The sequence below is a fragment of the Sabethes cyaneus genome, chromosome 2 (assembly GCF_943734655.1).
Source record: "Sabethes cyaneus chromosome 2, idSabCyanKW18_F2, whole genome shotgun sequence".
Taxonomy (NCBI): Eukaryota; Metazoa; Arthropoda; class Insecta; order Diptera; family Culicidae; genus Sabethes; species Sabethes cyaneus.
Genome location: NC_071354.1, coordinates 202594892 through 202611788, shown reverse-complemented (window position 1 = coordinate 202611788; position 16897 = coordinate 202594892). Strand labels below are relative to the sequence as shown.

The 16897-nt window shown below is 38.8% G+C and overlaps 1 protein-coding gene across 3 annotated transcripts in view; it reads right to left on the bottom strand.

Moving 5' to 3' along the window:
* The window catches only part of LOC128738791 (protein FAM133A), a 157566-nt gene that overhangs the window by 67178 nt on the left and 73491 nt on the right, over positions 1 to 16897 (bottom strand). Inside the window, exon 1 of one of the 3 annotated variants that reach the window (XM_053834175.1) lies at positions 1414 to 1462. The exons of the other annotated variants lie outside the window; for them this stretch is intronic. The gene's annotated coding sequence lies outside the window, so the exon portion shown is untranslated. Of the gene's footprint in view, positions 1 to 1413; positions 1463 to 16897 lie in introns of those variants that run through there. 3 annotated transcript variants of the gene reach the window in all.

The window sequence follows — 16897 nt, the reverse complement described above, 5'->3', positions numbered from 1 at the left end:
TGGAGCAATTGAGTGAACATTGATTATTCGATCCAAAAATTATTTTCTACTTTGTACGGTTCACAATTGAATTGGACGAACATGTTTGTAAAATACAGTTTACCAGAAACCGTGCGTCTCCATCAAAAACATGAAAAAGCATTTAAGAAGTTTGTAACTTCAACATAAACATTTCATTCGACTCTATGCTTTCTAGTCGTACATTCCACTCAAGTGTATTTATTGAGGAAAGTAAAGAAAACACATTCAGTAGGTACCGTAACAATCTACAAATTCGAATTCCAATCTGTGCAGTATTGTAAAGAAAAACCGTAGAGGGAAAATCTCGAACGAACACGAGGTTCGTTTTTACTTCACTGCAGAGCTCTTGCTCGGTGCATTTTGCCAACAACTACGTAATAGTGTATAGCGTAAAAACATAATTTCTTATTTCTTTCGCCGCTAGCTGTGAAGATAAGGGACAGACCAGAGTACTGTGCCCTGCAGCCGAAAATTTGATTCGTCCTAGTCAGCAGCATCCGTGCTGGTGCAACCGTAGAGTGGTCGGAACGCGCACAACACTGCACTGTCGTCGTAAGAAAAACATACGAATACTCATTTAGTGCTGATTGCTTTGGTTATGTCTGTGCTGCCGAAGGACTTTTTCCGTTGTTATTGATGTTCGGGCACTTGGATGCCTACCAAACGATAATGGTTCATGGCGTCGGAAAAATCGGAAAACAATGGGCAAGTGGCGTAGGATGCTAACACTATCGATTACTGAAAAATTTCCGAACGAATTGAAGTTTTACCATCCGTTTTATATGATTGAATTATGATTGTTCAACTATACCAATCGGGTGTCAAAGCAGAAAGTAAAATCCGTATGGAATATAAATCAGGACTAGAAATGGCATGTCAGAGGAAATTCAACCGCGTTTATTTTAGCACGGTTCGATGAGTCTAGACTCATTCACCGTGAAACCGTTTGGCATCGACTATAGAATTTTCACGAATTACACGGTATTCGGCTATTTCCGCGTGGTTCTCCGTTTTTCGCTGTGTGAAAATACTCATGCCCCAGCCAGTGCCGGCTGGCTATGGCTAATACCAGCAATTGAGAAGCGGAAGAGTAGGGGCACAAAGTTGAAAAATTATATGGAATTTTCGGAAGGCGACTAAGGCTCTGATTTAACGTTTCGGTTAGAAACATCCAATGCCGAACTTTGCCTAAGTACCTGCAGAAGCTATAAAAGCGGACAATTTTCAGTTTTGATTGCGCAACGATGTTCCCTGCTTTTGGCTCCACTCCGAATCCGGTCTGTCCGCTGTTTTTGTGTATGCATCGTCACTGGAAAAGTTTTTCCGCACACAAGCAAATTATGTCCATGAAAGTTGAATTTATGACCCAATGCTAGAAAATTTGTTTCTTACCGCAGAATGCACGTTGCAAAGCACTGGGGTTATATAGTATATGTTGCCGTCAGATGCCTTCAATGTTACCTGAAATGGGAAAACAAGAGCATGTGAGAAGTTTTCTTAGACTAAAACGATATAGAGGGAAATATTGATCGGGCAGAACCATTTATGTAAAAAAGGAGAGGTAAAAATAGAGAATTCATTTGTTGAATCGAAAAATTACAAATCCTGGAAGCAGAAAGAATAAACCTTAAAATTTGAGTAGGTTTCTCCGAAATACTGTCCATTTTAAGATTTAAAGCTTGTCACCTAAATGCAACATTTCCTAGTTGGCGCATATATAATGGAAACTAAGTATCAGTTTCATTGATAGAAAAAATAAATGCGGCATCAAATTCTTTAGCAAGAATTCGATTGCGCAAGTTTTAGTCAAGTGATCCAAAAAATGAAATAACAAAAAAAGTAAACAAATCATTCATATACTAAATTGAAACCACTGTCGCAAATCAAAACGTCAAGTTTTATGATCGAAATTAATAACTTTTCTTCATAGAATGAACCACCTTTTTTCATAGGTACGGTAAATGGTAAATCTTTTGCCAAATGTAATTAAATGAAGCTTCTTTTGTCTGCAAAAAATCTGCAAGAAAACAAACCTGCACTACTGTAATTTTTTTTAATTTTTGTACAAGTTCAGTATGAAAAGAAACACGAGTTAGACACCCTGAAAAACTAGTTTTCTGATTTTTCCACTCCAAAATTTTATTGCCCATGGAATATCAAAGCATCAAAAATTCTATACAATAGTATACAATTTAATTTTTAGGACGGTCAAATTCAGGGTGTCAAATACAGTGTTACAGTGCAACGAATTTTTGAGCGTATGTGTTCAGCTTTTTTTTTTGGTGTGTGGATATTATCACTACGACCAGCATTTTGATCTATTGTGATCTTATCCAAGTGTTGTTCCGCACTTCGTTGTTATTGCAGTATCGCTATAGAGTGAGCAAACTGCTTATTATTCGTGCTTAAAGTGTCGGTGTGTTTTCACCCTTTTTCCCTCAACGCTTCTTACTACTTTTCAACCAATCTAGCTCTAGAGCCAGGAAGTGCAGAGACTAGTTACAATTTGTCCTTGGACAAGCGGCTTCATTCGCACCTCGAGCAAGTATCATTCTTATAACCAGTCCCGGCTAAAGGCTTGATGATGGTCGGTAAAGCAGAGTTCAGCACAGATTGAGGGTGTGTATGTGTGTATGTATGTGTTCCTTACTACTTATGCATTACCAATCTCGTTCCTAGAACCAGGAAGCGGAACAAGCTATAATTTGCCCTTGAACAAGAGGCTTCATTCGCACCTCAGTAGATCGGTGGTAGAAACAAAAAGCAGTCATGCAAATAATATCGTCGCATGGGGAAGTGTGTGACGCCCCGTATATGGGAGTGCTAGAATTGGTAGAATAAAACATGATTGGGTATTAGACTACCTAATATAGTGGGCGGCAGTAGCTTTATAGCAAAACAGTCTGGTACCAATCGAAAGAATGTAGGTGTGAACCTCACCTATCATCGCCCCGATATATTTTAAGTCTATATCGAAATTTTCAGGTCATCCAATTAATCATTCTTCGCATCAGACACTTCCTCACTTTCCAAAAAGGAGTTCCTTTTCTGAAGTAGCATTAATTTGATTGCGTTTTTCGCCCCTATTTAGTAAGCTCCTCCTCTTTAGCAGCATAGAGGTGGCTCACGCAGTATCAAAAACTTGTCTCCATAGTACTCTCGTTGATTCTAGGATACTCGACGCCAATTCGTTGAGCATCTCGACACTCGCGGGACAGCTTTAACCTAGTCGAACCATCTAGCAGGTTGGACTCTTTTATTTCTGGTGCCGGTGATGTTCGTCCGGCACACTTGCAACGTGATCGGCCCACCTACTTTCGCTTGGTGTACGATGGATATCTTTACAAATAGTTTTGCACCTTGTTGTTCATACGCCGGAGCCACACTCCGCTTTCCGTTTGTACTCCGCAACACCTTTCGTGCGGCTAGTGCATGCGTTTTTTCCGTAAACAAAGTTATGGGTTCAAGTCCTGATAGAGTCTCTTTTGAGCTTCTTCTTTTCATGTATTTTTTCTTTGACGTATTTATTTTCAGTTTGATCCTCCTAGACTCACCTTTCAGTATGGTGTAAATTGCCTCTGCCGTCGGGAAGTTCCTATCTATGATATCAAAGTCATCTACGAAGCCTAGGAGTTGACTACTATTGCTGAAAATCGTGCCTCTCATATCAAAGCTCGCTTGTAGGATTACTCCTACAAGAGCGTTGTTAAACAGTATACAGGATATGTCGTCACATTCACCATTATTCTGCGAATCACGTGACTCAATACGACAATTGTCACTCGCCGTCGAATTGAGTGCTGTCACCTAGGTGACAACCGTGTCACCGAATGAGTTTGGTTTGGTTAGGTAACAAACCCTTGTCACCTAAGTGATTGTCACCTCATTCGCGGTGACTCCAAAATAGTCACGTCACTCGCCTCGCAGATGGGTGATTGTCTTAACCATCTCTGTCCCATGGTAGCATAGGTGCTCCATGACTTCCGATACTAAAATCGACCGATAAAATTTTTGAGGCATTCAAATATGGATATTTTGATTTTGTAACGTAGTAAAAACATTGTTTTACAAGGTGTATAGTTGCGTTTGACGAATTGTTAATAATAGCTTTTTTACATGATCAAAAACTGTAAACCACCAAAACACCCCTGGGACAGAGAGGGTTAACCCTCGCCGCATCTCAAAGGGACTCGAGTCGAGAGTGTTCCCGAGATGCGTACGTACCACCTCACTCGGTCCAATTCGCATGATAGGTGAAGCATAGTAGTTAGAAACGTTACGCAGATCGAGAAAATAAGGGTTTTATTTTACCGAGAAACAAACTAAACATGCTACAAAAAGTGTTACGGTGGCTAAAAACAAAAGTAGCTCTGACCAGTCGCGTCAGTTTGTCTGGAAAATAACATTCGTTTATCATCTGCCATAGCTGGTCTCGATCAACTGTATCATATGCTGCTTTGAAGTCAATAAAGATGCGATGCGTGGACATGTTGTACACCCGACATTTCTGCAAGATCTGTCCGATAATAAAAATTTGATCCGTAGTGACGCGAGCTTTACGCTTGATAATTCCCTACCAAACCTTGTGCTATCGGTGACATCCGGTGTAACAGAGTCGAGAGAGTACCTTGCAGGCGGCGTTTTGAAAACAATCCAGTGCAGAGCCGTTCCCAGCATTTCTCGCCAATGTTGATAAAACCCTCCCAGCAGGCGGACCTTATCGGCGGATTTATTGTTCTTCAGCAACCTCATGTTTTGCTTGACTTCTTGGAGATCGAGTGCTGGAACATTACTGTCGTACATAGGCACTTCCGTTCATGCTAACTTTCGTTTTTCCTCCTTTAGTAACTTCGCCATTGAGGTATTCATTGCAGAACTGCTTACACTTGTCGACTACTCCGCGCTCGCTTATGATTAGATTCCTTCTGGTTTTGGCATGTAGCCCGTATGAGTTTGGTTCACGTTTTCGTAAAACTTGCGTGTGTATTCTTTACGATTTATGGCCTTCTTCTGGCGCTGTTTACTCCTCAGAATCATGGTCAACTGGTTCTTTACATGACGATTATCATAAAACCGCTAATAAAACTATGAGCAGAACTTTTTGATGACCGCTGTGAAACTGCCTACCGACCAAGAGACCACCCCTTCAGAAGGTTTTATGACCTCTTTAAGAATCAGGTTATAAGCTTTAGTAGTCTTATAACACTTTGCAGAACTCAGCAATAAAACCGATTATGCTTTTCGTTGCTTGAAAGCTACCGCTATAATTCAGTGAAGCTTTTCACTACAAAGCTTTTAAGCGTACAGCTTACTCTGGTGAAAAGCGGAATAGTCTTCGTTAGTTTGCAGCATATGCGCATTAAATTTTATCATGCATATGATATAAAAAGTGGATAAAATCAACACGCCATCGAAATTTTGCAATTTTTGAAAACTGGTTGTTTAAAAAAAAATCAATCTCAATTTCTATCAACATCATTATTATTCATTAAACAAAAAAACCGATTGATGATAATTCTCTCTGCAGATCATTTTGCTATGAGGAATTTTGGCTTGCGAGCCAAAACAAAATTCTAGAATACAGCAATATGGCCTTGCATAAAAAATGATTTCGATGTTGAACTCTAATATTGTTCATAACAGTAGCAATAAATCTGAATACTCAGGGTGATGCCGAATTAATATCTGTATAAAACTATTAGATGTATTGCGATTTGACAAGCGACCGTAATAAGATCTATTTTGATTGGCACACCATATTGTATTCCTACGCTTCGTCCACAGAACAGAAATGCAAGTAGAAATCCAAACACGTACATGGTACTTTTCACAGATACTAGCGAACCTGGCGGTAGCGAGTCACTTTTTTCCACGAAAACACACGAAGGCACATGAATGCACACGAAAGCATGTGAAAGCTGCTATGCGATTTGCAGCGAGCGTTCTGCTTATATTGCTGTTATTCACTTCTATGCGAAAACCTTCCCAAAGAAAAATAAAAACAAAAAAGACTCTGTTACCAGTTTTGATCGCCGAATCGTTCGAACTTCCACTTCTGTTCTGTGTTTCGCCTATGGCAAGTTTATAAGAGATGTAAAAAAGTAAAGCCTTGGCCTTAACGTCTTTCTAAGACTTGACCCTTCTTTATCGACAGACTTCACAGCCGGCTATTAGAGTACAGGACAACTACGGTGCTAGTGCAACAACCCTACTAACTCAAACTAGCAGCACCACCTAGCCGAGATTCGAACATACGACGACTTTCTGGTTAGGCCAGAATCGTACCTCGAAACCAACTAAGCGGTTTAAAAGAGACGTGGTGCAGCCAATTAGTTTTATCATGGTAATATAAGCAACCACATTAAAAATGCTTTATTAACATTATTTTTATTTTTGGAGCGTCTTAGTAGAACACGAAACCTGGAATTAAATAAAAAGAAAACTTATCCAATTTAAATCTTATCGAACTCGAGTTCGAAAACAGACACTGAATAAGCCTGCAAGTCGTAGGCGAAATACGTATCTGTCAAGAATAAATATCCATAGTAGAACTAAGCTGGATAAGTTTTCTTTTTACCTAATTCCAGTTTTTTATGGTTTTATAACTACCTATATGTGTGTTTGGACTCGTATTTTTTGATATTGCGAAATACCATTATAAAACCAGAGGAATGATTAATACTGCAATAAAACCTTTATAAAATTCAAGTAACATCAAGTGGCTAGAGAATTGTTACTTGACTATTCTACCCCAATTGTCGTCGAAGGTTGAAGTACCTCACTTCTTGGAAGAAGGCGTAATTCTTGGAAGATTGTGGGTTGTCGAGCTGCTTTGATGCAGGGATGGTTTGATCACTTTGACTCAATTTGGATTTTTTTATTTGACTTATTTGACAGTACCGTCTGAGCCGGGCAAAATTTGACAAGGTTATATATGTGACATATGCAGAACATTATCTAAAATTAATAAAAACAAAAAAAGTCTTGCTGTGTCCTTTGTGTTTGCTGTGCCAAAATGCTGGTAGCTCATTGGTAGCTCAGTAAACCTTCACTGGCACACATTGTAATACGGTACAACTTTACTGAAGACATCATATCAATGTCGCAAGCTGTAATACAATATCATGATAATACGATTAACTTTAAGTTCATAAGTACTAGGCGTAGGCTTTTTTGGAGATTTCGTCAAGCTTTCACATCGCAAAACACTAAAGTCGATCTGACAATGATAGGAGACAACCTGCAAGCACTCAGAACAGATGTTTATAGAAAATGCGGTTGATTCCAACCGACAAGGAGTACAGTGTGAATAGTGCTTATGAAACTACGTTTATCAAGGGCTGAAACCGCAAAGTTACCGAGTCTGATTTGACAAACGTGTGGTCGTGGGTTCGAATCTCAGTAGATCCAGGCTATTCGAAGTGAAAGTGACTTTAGCTTGGGTTTATTCTCAGGCCCGTCATTACCTTCCATTCCCATCCCCTCATGCTGCATTCTATATTACCGTGATGAACCCTCTTTGACAGTTTTTTTTTATTAAAGTGGAGGAGCGTTTTCTGAGAAGAATGGTAGACTGGATGAAACTGGGAAATTTTGATATGAGGCCAAAAATATGTTGGGTAGTTCAATTGGTAAGTGGGAATCCAACCCACACATTCTCGGTTGGTGCCAATTAAACTATTACTACACATTATACACACATATTGACAGCCAAATTCAAAGTCACTCTTGTCGAACTCGCCAGAGACGGCTGTGATTGGAGATAGCACATACGTATGTGGAATAAGGTGGGTAAAGTAGAGCAAGCTTTGAAGGTAGGGTAAACCTCAATCCACCCAAGCACGCATAAATAATAAACACATCGCTCATTCAATAACGATTGTATTAAAAACAATTGCAGTGCAGGATACAGCAAACACCCGGGCGGTACCACTTCGAGTCCATGCAAAGAAAAAAATGTCCATCTACAAAAATCTTTAATCTACTGAAAAACCCTGCTGAAGATAGTAGCTTTTTGTTGATAGAATCCCGGGATATTCAATCAATCTAATGTCTATTCAGCCTATTCAGTGGGAACCTGGCGTTTGTTAGCGCTTATCTCCAACGATTAATAGAACCCCGGGATAAATAGAAGTTTTTTTTTGTTAGATTATAGTCATTAACCAGCTTGGATCATTCGTGACTAAAAAAAAAAGAAGTTATCGCCTCATGTGTGACAGTTGGTTTTGTCTTGCATGAAACGTTAAACTCGAATAAAAATCACCTGCACAAAATGTCAAAATCGGCTGACAGCATCTGTCATTCTCGTTCATGGAAAGCTGGATAAAGTACACAAAGGTACCTAAATCTAAGAAACCGTCAAATCCATAAACGATTTAACGCGGCATTTGTCATGTGACAAACTTAGCAGTAAGCTCACTCTATAGTAGGGTTTATCACGTTTCATCGCGATATAAGCAATTGCCGTATTTCATGTTAATCGTGTGTCCTCCAGAACAACATTAGGCTAATTGCGAATGTCAAAAGTATAACTTACACACTCATCCTGGTGCGATGCAAGTGTAAAAGTATAACTACTAAGCATATATTTCATTTAAAGCATGACAGTCTAAAATATGGTTCTTAGCAACCGAGGAACCCCAATTAGCATGTCGTGATCAGTAGCTTTGTACGTACATGCCAGCATTGTAAAATTAGCAGCCGTCGCGTCGTCGTCGTCGATGTTGGCGGGTAGGCTTTTGGCAGCATAAGAATTTCCCAACCGCTTTCACACTTTACGGAATGAGTTCCGAGAAGGTTCACGACCGCATCAACATTCACAAGGCAATTCATAAATTTAGTAAATCGTGTGAGTCGTGTGTTGACAATTGCTGGGAATTCGCTGTCATCTGTCCTTTGCATGCTCGAGTGAGCTGTGTAGTAACAGTGACCTGTCTGAGTGGTAGATGTGCTTTCTTCAGACGAGAGCACAAGAAGCTGCAGGTATGTACCTACGTATGTTTCCAGAACGGAGTTTGTTTGCTCTGTTACCTCCCCTTCCCAGGCTGATTTACTCGGTCGACGAAGGGAGGGAAAACAACTTGTCTGTAGAGCGCTTTAGACAGACCGTCTTTGCAGAAATATGTTTCGATGTTTACCCTTGTTTGTCTATCCGGTAACAGTCTACCGAGCAGAAGAAAGTGACAGCTTGAAGGCAGCCGCCTTTAGGTTTCCCCGAAAAGATGCTGTAGCATAACGGACACCTGAAGAATGGCGAATGACGTGAGTTGGGATGAATGAAAACCAAAAAAAAAATATTTTCACACTTCGTGTTTTGGCGATTTCTGTGCCTAATGCACGTTAATCTTAAAATCAGGATATGAAATTTGTCTCAGTTATAACACACTTTTCACGTACAATCAGATCAAAAATTGTACAACACATATAGGCACGGTTGTTGTCAAATGTATAAGGTTCCGACTTTTGCATGTTCTAAGCGAAAAGGATAAAGATAAGATAAGCAGACATAACAGCAAAATACCTACGCTACGATGTTGTTCAAAATTAAGGAACGTGGTTTACATGAAAGGCGATTAAAATTCCATCCTTTGTTTGTTTCACCTTATCGCAACGTTTACAGAAACTAACGGGTTGTATTTATTTGGATCCTTTTCACCCACATGAATTTCGTAGTTTTATCAACAAAGCAGCTACTATGCAGTCTCCAATTTAACCGTCATGCTATTTTTTTGGTCCACGTTCACCACACACGTACAAGACAAGACGCAAAAAAAACTTCATTTGGGTTTAGCTGGGATGAACGGAGGAAAATTCGGAACATAACATTTCAACAGCAATGGGTTGGAACGCCCGGCGGAAAAAGACCGTGCTTGCGACAGACAATGCTTCTCTTCTGTGGGGTGTTCATGGAAACAAACCCTTCACTTGGGGGTTTTGTTTTCCCATGTCATCCCGTTAATAGAGTTGGCTCCAAGATGGTACGAGTTGAAAGGATGCTATTCTTTGGTCAACAACAAAAATCACAAACAGAGCAATATATTGTGTGTTTTGTTAGTTTAAGCTTGTTAAAATGCATGTATTAGATGCAAGTTAAGCATTCCTTTCTATCAGAACTACGTTATATTAGCAAGTGAAAAAGTATCATAACACTCGTTTATATTTATTGGGAAAACATCAAAATAACGCGGGGGTCATAAAGTCAATTAATTTAATTCATTCTCTGAAATTGTTCTTACTAATTGCAGCAATTAGTTAATCAGTTGACACCGATTTACTTTCAGTGAATAGGGCAAAAATAAAATAAAAAGAAAACAAAGCCAGGAGAACGAACCTAATACTGCCAATCATCCGCCAGCGATTGCAAGTGCACTTAGTTTTAATTCTATCGTCTCGGATGGACTGGACTGTGTTGTTGCATCGTATCACGTTAATGGTCAAGTCCGGTGCACTACGAAAACACCCACATACACACACAAACATCACTACATGTTCCCATTCCGACACCGGTATGAAAAGCTCACTCTAACGTAGGGTACTATCAGCATTATACTAGACATTTCCACATCCAAGCGAACCGGAAACTTTTAATGAATACTTTTATTTTGCTTTTTACAGCTCTTGAGCTGCATCAGTCGGTGAGTGCTGGTCTTTAGTGTTGTATAAAGCTTTATAAGAGAGCTTTTTACGTGGCTAGACAGCAATAGAAAAGGGATGAAATGCCGCAGGCGGGATCCCATGTGGATTGAAACACGTGCCGTTACGGCGGCGCTGCGCTATTAGAAACGGATGTTAGTTCATTCGACACTGATACCGGGGGTGTATAAACTTTCTTTATTCCTCTTCCCGTGAGGAAGACGCTTTATTTTCAAGAAAGGATAACATTCTGTCTATTACTTAATTTATTTTAACTGTGGGACATCAAAATGGTTTAGTTGAAAAGCTTGCTTTTTAATTACCTTGTTTTTATTTCTTAGGTGATTCGAATTTATGCATTCAAATATCGAGGAAGTGTTGTCTGCTTCAATGACCTAAATAATACTTTAAACATATTCTTCCATTTGATATCGAGCTTTTGAGGCTCGAAATGAAACTTTATTGATAGTAGCGCAAAGCACTAGATCTGTGCAAGTTTTTGGCTAACTTCATGGAATTTCGTAAATCTGAAATTATGTAACATTTCAGTTTAGTTAGTTTACAAATTACATTTCATTCTTGTTTTGAGCATTCGCGAAAAAGAGTTAGGCTACTAGCAGATTATTCTAAGTCAAGAATAATCTACAAAAGACGCAAACCCCAGATTAAGTTGCGTATTCTCGTGGGAAGTAGGAGGTGGCCTCAGACTACAAGGTACACCGGGCCAGAGAGACTCAAAATTGCCCAGTTAAGGTCTATTGGACTGCGAATCTTTCACCTATCAATATTTTAAAAATCTTGCAGCAGGATAACGTGTCGGTTTGACTACATAAAAGGCTATTAAATAAACAAAGAAAAATATTCAAAATCAGCACGATAGGCCTCACTTGGCTCAAATTTGCTGTCCCTTAAAACTATAATAAAATCATGGTGGTTTTATGGTCTCCTTTTAAATAGCGCTTACAATACAAGACATCATAAATTTTTCACAGACTTGAATTCCTGAACTGGTTTACTTAACGTGATATAGACTTTTTTTTTAAATTGACTAAGAGCTATAACAAAACAAAGTAGGGTAAGGAACGAGTTAAGCAGTGTCACCTATTTTAATCACTTGAACATAAATGAGCCGAAAATGCACTTTTTTATTCATATTTTCAAAATCTTTTGATAGGATCATCTTCACAAATCACTTAATCATACATTTGATTCACACAAACACAATTTATTGGGTTTCCGACAAGAAATATGATGAATTAAAAATTGTTGTCCAAAAACGTACATTTTTCAGCTGCTGAAGGCAATCGCCACCTCGCTACTAACGAATCCATCACATTTTTCAGCACTGATTACAACCACTCTAAAAGTCAAGCACTCAATTGTCACATACCATATTATTCACTCTCTTTTTTTCTATTATCTAAGGCTTTGTCACTAGCCGAAAGTTTTATTATATTCTAACAAAACTGAAAACAAATTCTGAATTGACGGAACCTGTTCACCAGTAGCAGCAGCTGCAGTATAACTGATGAACTATCGTGTTGCCAAGACACTGTTTCGGTTCTGGAAATAAGAATTATAGGTTTGAAATTAACTGAAACCTCCAATGGTGAAAACGTGGTTCAATACTTTCAAGAGAAATGTATGTTCATAATTAATTTTTCTTTATTAAAAACAACAGAAAAGACAGCTTTGTCAATAATTTTCGAAGATTTTCTCAGTGATTTAATGAAGCAACGATGTGTTTCAATGTTATTTGCTTTGACAACACTGTTCTGAGTCGGATCGTTTGTACTGCTATATGTTTACCTCTTTTGTTGTCCCACCATCCTTATGAACAGCGAGTGAGACGTCAAACTCGCAGTTTCCCATAAGAACACCAGAGAATAAAAGAGACGACGAATACCGTTTGCCGAACGGTGCGGTGAGTGTATGCCCCGATAAACTATTTAGACAGATGGCATTTCACGCATCTATGCCGATTACGCATCAGATACCGATTAGTAGGTCGCGGATAGGAACGCGAACTTACTGAATAGGGGGAAAAGTTCGAGGGATTTTTTAACGGGACGTAAAAAAAATTCAGATTTCAGGATTGCTTGAAGAACTAAAGATAGCAAGAAGATTGGTATGCTGATATCCCTCACTTAGTCAACCCATCGCTTGTAATAAGGTAAAACAATCAGTGACCGGCTTAGACTGCTTAGAACTAGTTCTTTACCCTATCTACAGATATTGCATTTCTAAAATGTAACATTGAAAAAGAAAAATGGTTATAAAAGTATCCATTTTCATAAATACATAAATGAAAAATATCTCATATCACGCTTAGTTCATCGATGTTTTATGACAAAAAAGTTAGAAAATTGTAATGTGCCGCTTGTTTTTGTTAGATTCTTAAAGAAAATTTAATAATTTCATAAAAAAGCAATTATCAAATTTTAAACAATTTGTAGTAAGAAGCCTTTTCTGTGTTAAAACATTTATTCAAAAGGGTGATTCACACCCACGTTCTTTCGGATGGTACCCGACTGTTTTACTAACTAAACTGCTGCCGCCCGCTTTATTAGGTAGACTAATACCTAATATTGTTTTGTTCTCCCAATTCTATCACTCCCCGCCGTAGGTATATGCGTTACACCCTTCTCCGAGTGACGATATTATTTGACTGCTCTTTGTTTCTACTACCGAGCAGATAGACTGTTGTCTACTCGGACAGTGTGATAGAAGCAAAGTAGTACGTTGTCGATGTTATTTATGTCTGATATTTCTTGTACAAGGCAAAGCACATTTTTCCAAGAGAGCAGTAAGTTCATCTTTGCTTATTTTATTCTTGCTTGAAGAAGACAAATTGTGCAAACAAAAGTTTTATTCAAACTTGACTTACTTAAGAGAACCAAGTTTTTTAGCAAGATAGACTCTGCGCTTCTAGTATAGACATAGAAATATTATTTGGTTGGAACTTATTCTTGTGACACTGCGCATCACTATCTTTTATATCTTTGTAGTTTCGTGACGTCGCTGACACTTCAAATGTTTAGATGAAAGCAAAGCTTTGGCCTTATACGCCCTTCTAAGATTTGGCCCTTCTTTATCGACAGACTCGCATTTTAGATTCGCATTATTGTTGGGGCTTATCAACGGCTTATCGTCTACCAAAAACCAGCTGTATCTATTTGAAGAAGCCTGAGAAATTACAATGGGAAAATTGCACCACCCAGAGGCCTATTCGGTGGATTACTGTCCTTCAAAAGCAGATCAAAAGAAAGACAGATGGATAACGTTATAACGGATAACGGATAACGTGTCGTTATTGCCTACATACCGGCTCATTGAAGATAACTAGTTTTGCAGTGACAACAGCTTGCTTCTGGCGCAAGTGTGCATTAAATCGTTCATATGCACTAGCACCAGAAGCAAAGCAAGTGGTTGTCACTCAAAAACTAGCTATGTCAACACGATAGAACAATTTAAGGCGTATCTGCCTTGCATATTTGTAGTAGTGTAAATAGAGCACCTCATTTTCTTTAAGCTGAAATTAAAAACAAAATTCTGAAAATTGCTAGTGAATGAAAATTGACTTATATTTTCATATCAGAGGAGAATTTTTGTGTTCCTCCGTGATAAAAAGAAGTAGAATTGTTCTGTGATATCGTATTCACATTTTCTAGAATCCTGATCATATTTAATTGTGTATTTTCCAAACCATCATCAAGTGTGGATACGCGTAAGCGAATGCTTCTATTTTTTCTGTGGACTGAAACCGTTAGCGAAGTCTTTCGTCGGTGATTACGAAGCTTGGTTTCGTAAGGGTCGGTCCACGATGGATCAGATGTATACCATGTGTCAATTACTACATAAGTTCCAGGAGTACAACTTGCAAATTCATAATCTGTTTGTGGATTTTAAGGCGCCGTACGAATCAGTCAAATGAAATGAGCTGTGGCAGTTAGTGCTAGAACATAATTTTCCGAAGAAACCAGTTAAGCAGATTAGTGCGACGCTAGTTGGGTCAACGTAACGCTTTTGAGCCGTTGGATGGACTGAAGCATTTTTAACATTGCCTCGGAAGATGCAATACGAAGAGCAAACGCGGAATGGAACGGGACTATAATCATAAAGTCTCACATGTATCTTGGTTTTGCGGATGACCTCGATATCATAGGTATCAACCGAGATCTTCAAATATTGAAATTAAAAAGAGTAAAGAAGAAAAGAAAAAGAGCAGGGCTTTCAAATGGAGGAAAAAAATTTTGGCGGCCATTTTGGATTTGATCGCCATATTGGATTTTATCAAAAAATGGCCGTTTTCACCATGAGCCCCCGATTTTCATTTTAAGACCACCATTGGAAAGCTGAGAAAAAATTCTATAAGAAACATTCATAAAATTAGGTGCGCAATGGCACCAACACAACCAGTTATTTGTAGCAAGGTTCACAATTTTCATATAATTATTGTCATATTTCCAAAATTTGCTAAGAAACAAACTACAAACGACACGGATTTGTAAAAAGGAGAGATAGGGCTTATAAATGAAGTGAAAAAATTGGTGGCCATTTTGGATTTGGCCGCCATGTCGGATTTTATCATAAAATCGCCATGATCCCCCACCGATTTCAATTTCAAGACCACCATCGGAAAGCTGAGAAAAAAAAAATCTTAAAAGTCTTAAAATGAAAATCGGTTAGGGGGCTCATCGTGAAAACGACCATTTTTTGATAAAATCCAATATGGCGACCAAATCCAAGATGGCCGCCAAAATTTTTTTACTCCATTTGAAAGCCCTGCCCTTCTTCTTTACACAACCGGACCATTTGTTAGTTGTTTCATGGCAAATTTATGAAATACTAGCTGACCCGACAAACTTCGTATTGCCACAAATTAACCTGTGTTGTACATAAATCATGAATCTCGGATGATCTTTGTCACAATCTCGAGTTTTGCAAGCCCCCCAGTGGGCGGCGCTTCCGACGGCGGGTCACCGGCAACACTCGCGACCGTCTCGTTCTGTTACTATAGATAGTTTTTGTGGTCTTGTATTGACTAATGTTTTATGGAAGAGTCTCGAATTTCTCCAGTTCGATTAGTTTTTGAGTTTCGCAAAAATTTCTGTTTTATTTGTATGAGAGTCCATATCCCCCTACCACAGGGGTGAGAGGTCTCTAACTATCGTAAAATAAATTCAAGACTCCAAAATCTCCCACATGCCAAATTTGGTTCCATTTGATTGATTAGTTCTCGAGATAAGAGGAAATTTGCATTTCATTTGTATGGAAGCTTACCCTCTTAAAGGGGAGATGGGCCATAACTCGCTTTCTAAAGAAGAGAGGGGTCTCAATTCAACATAGAAAAAAATCTTGCGTCCAAAACCACTTACATGTCAAATTTGGTTTCATTTGCTTGATTAGTTCTCGAGTTATGAGGAAATTTGTTTTTCATTTGTATAGGTGCCCCCCCTCTCAAAGTGGGGAAATCCATAGAAAATATACCATAGAAAATATTCATGCCCTAGAAAACTTTCACATGCCAAATTTGGTTCCATTTGCTTGATTAATTCTCGAGTTATGAGGAAATTTGCATTTCATTTGTATAGGAGCCCCCCTTCCTAAAGTGGGGAGGGGTCCCAATTCATCATAGAAAAAATTTTGTCCCCAAAAACACCCACGTGCCAAATTTTGTTCCATTTGCTTGATTAGTTCTCGAGTTATGAGGAAATTTGTATTTCGTTTGTAAAGGAGCCCCCCCTCTTAAAGTGGGAAGGGGTCCTTATGCACCATAAACAATATTCTTGCCCTCGAAAACTTTCACATGTCAAATTTTGTTCCATTTGCTTGATTAGTTCTTCAGTTATGAGGAAATTTGTATTTCATGTGTATAGGATCCCCCCCTCCTAAAACGGGGAGGTGTCCCAATTCATCATAGAAAAAACTTTTGTCTCCAAAAACAACCACGTGCCAAATTTGGTTCCATTTGCTTAATTACTTCTCGAGTTATGAGGAAAATTGTGTTTCTTTGGTACAGGAGCCCCCCCTCTTAAAGTGGGGAGGGGTCCTAATTTACTATAGAAAATATTCTTGCCCTCGAAAACCTTCACATGCCAAATTTTGTTCCATTTGCTTGATTAGTTCTCGAGTTATGAGGAAATTTGTATGGAAGCCCCCCCTTTTAAAGAGGAGAGGAGTTGTAATTCCCCTTATAAAGAGGGGAGGGGTCTCAATTTACCATAGAATAAATTCTTGTCAC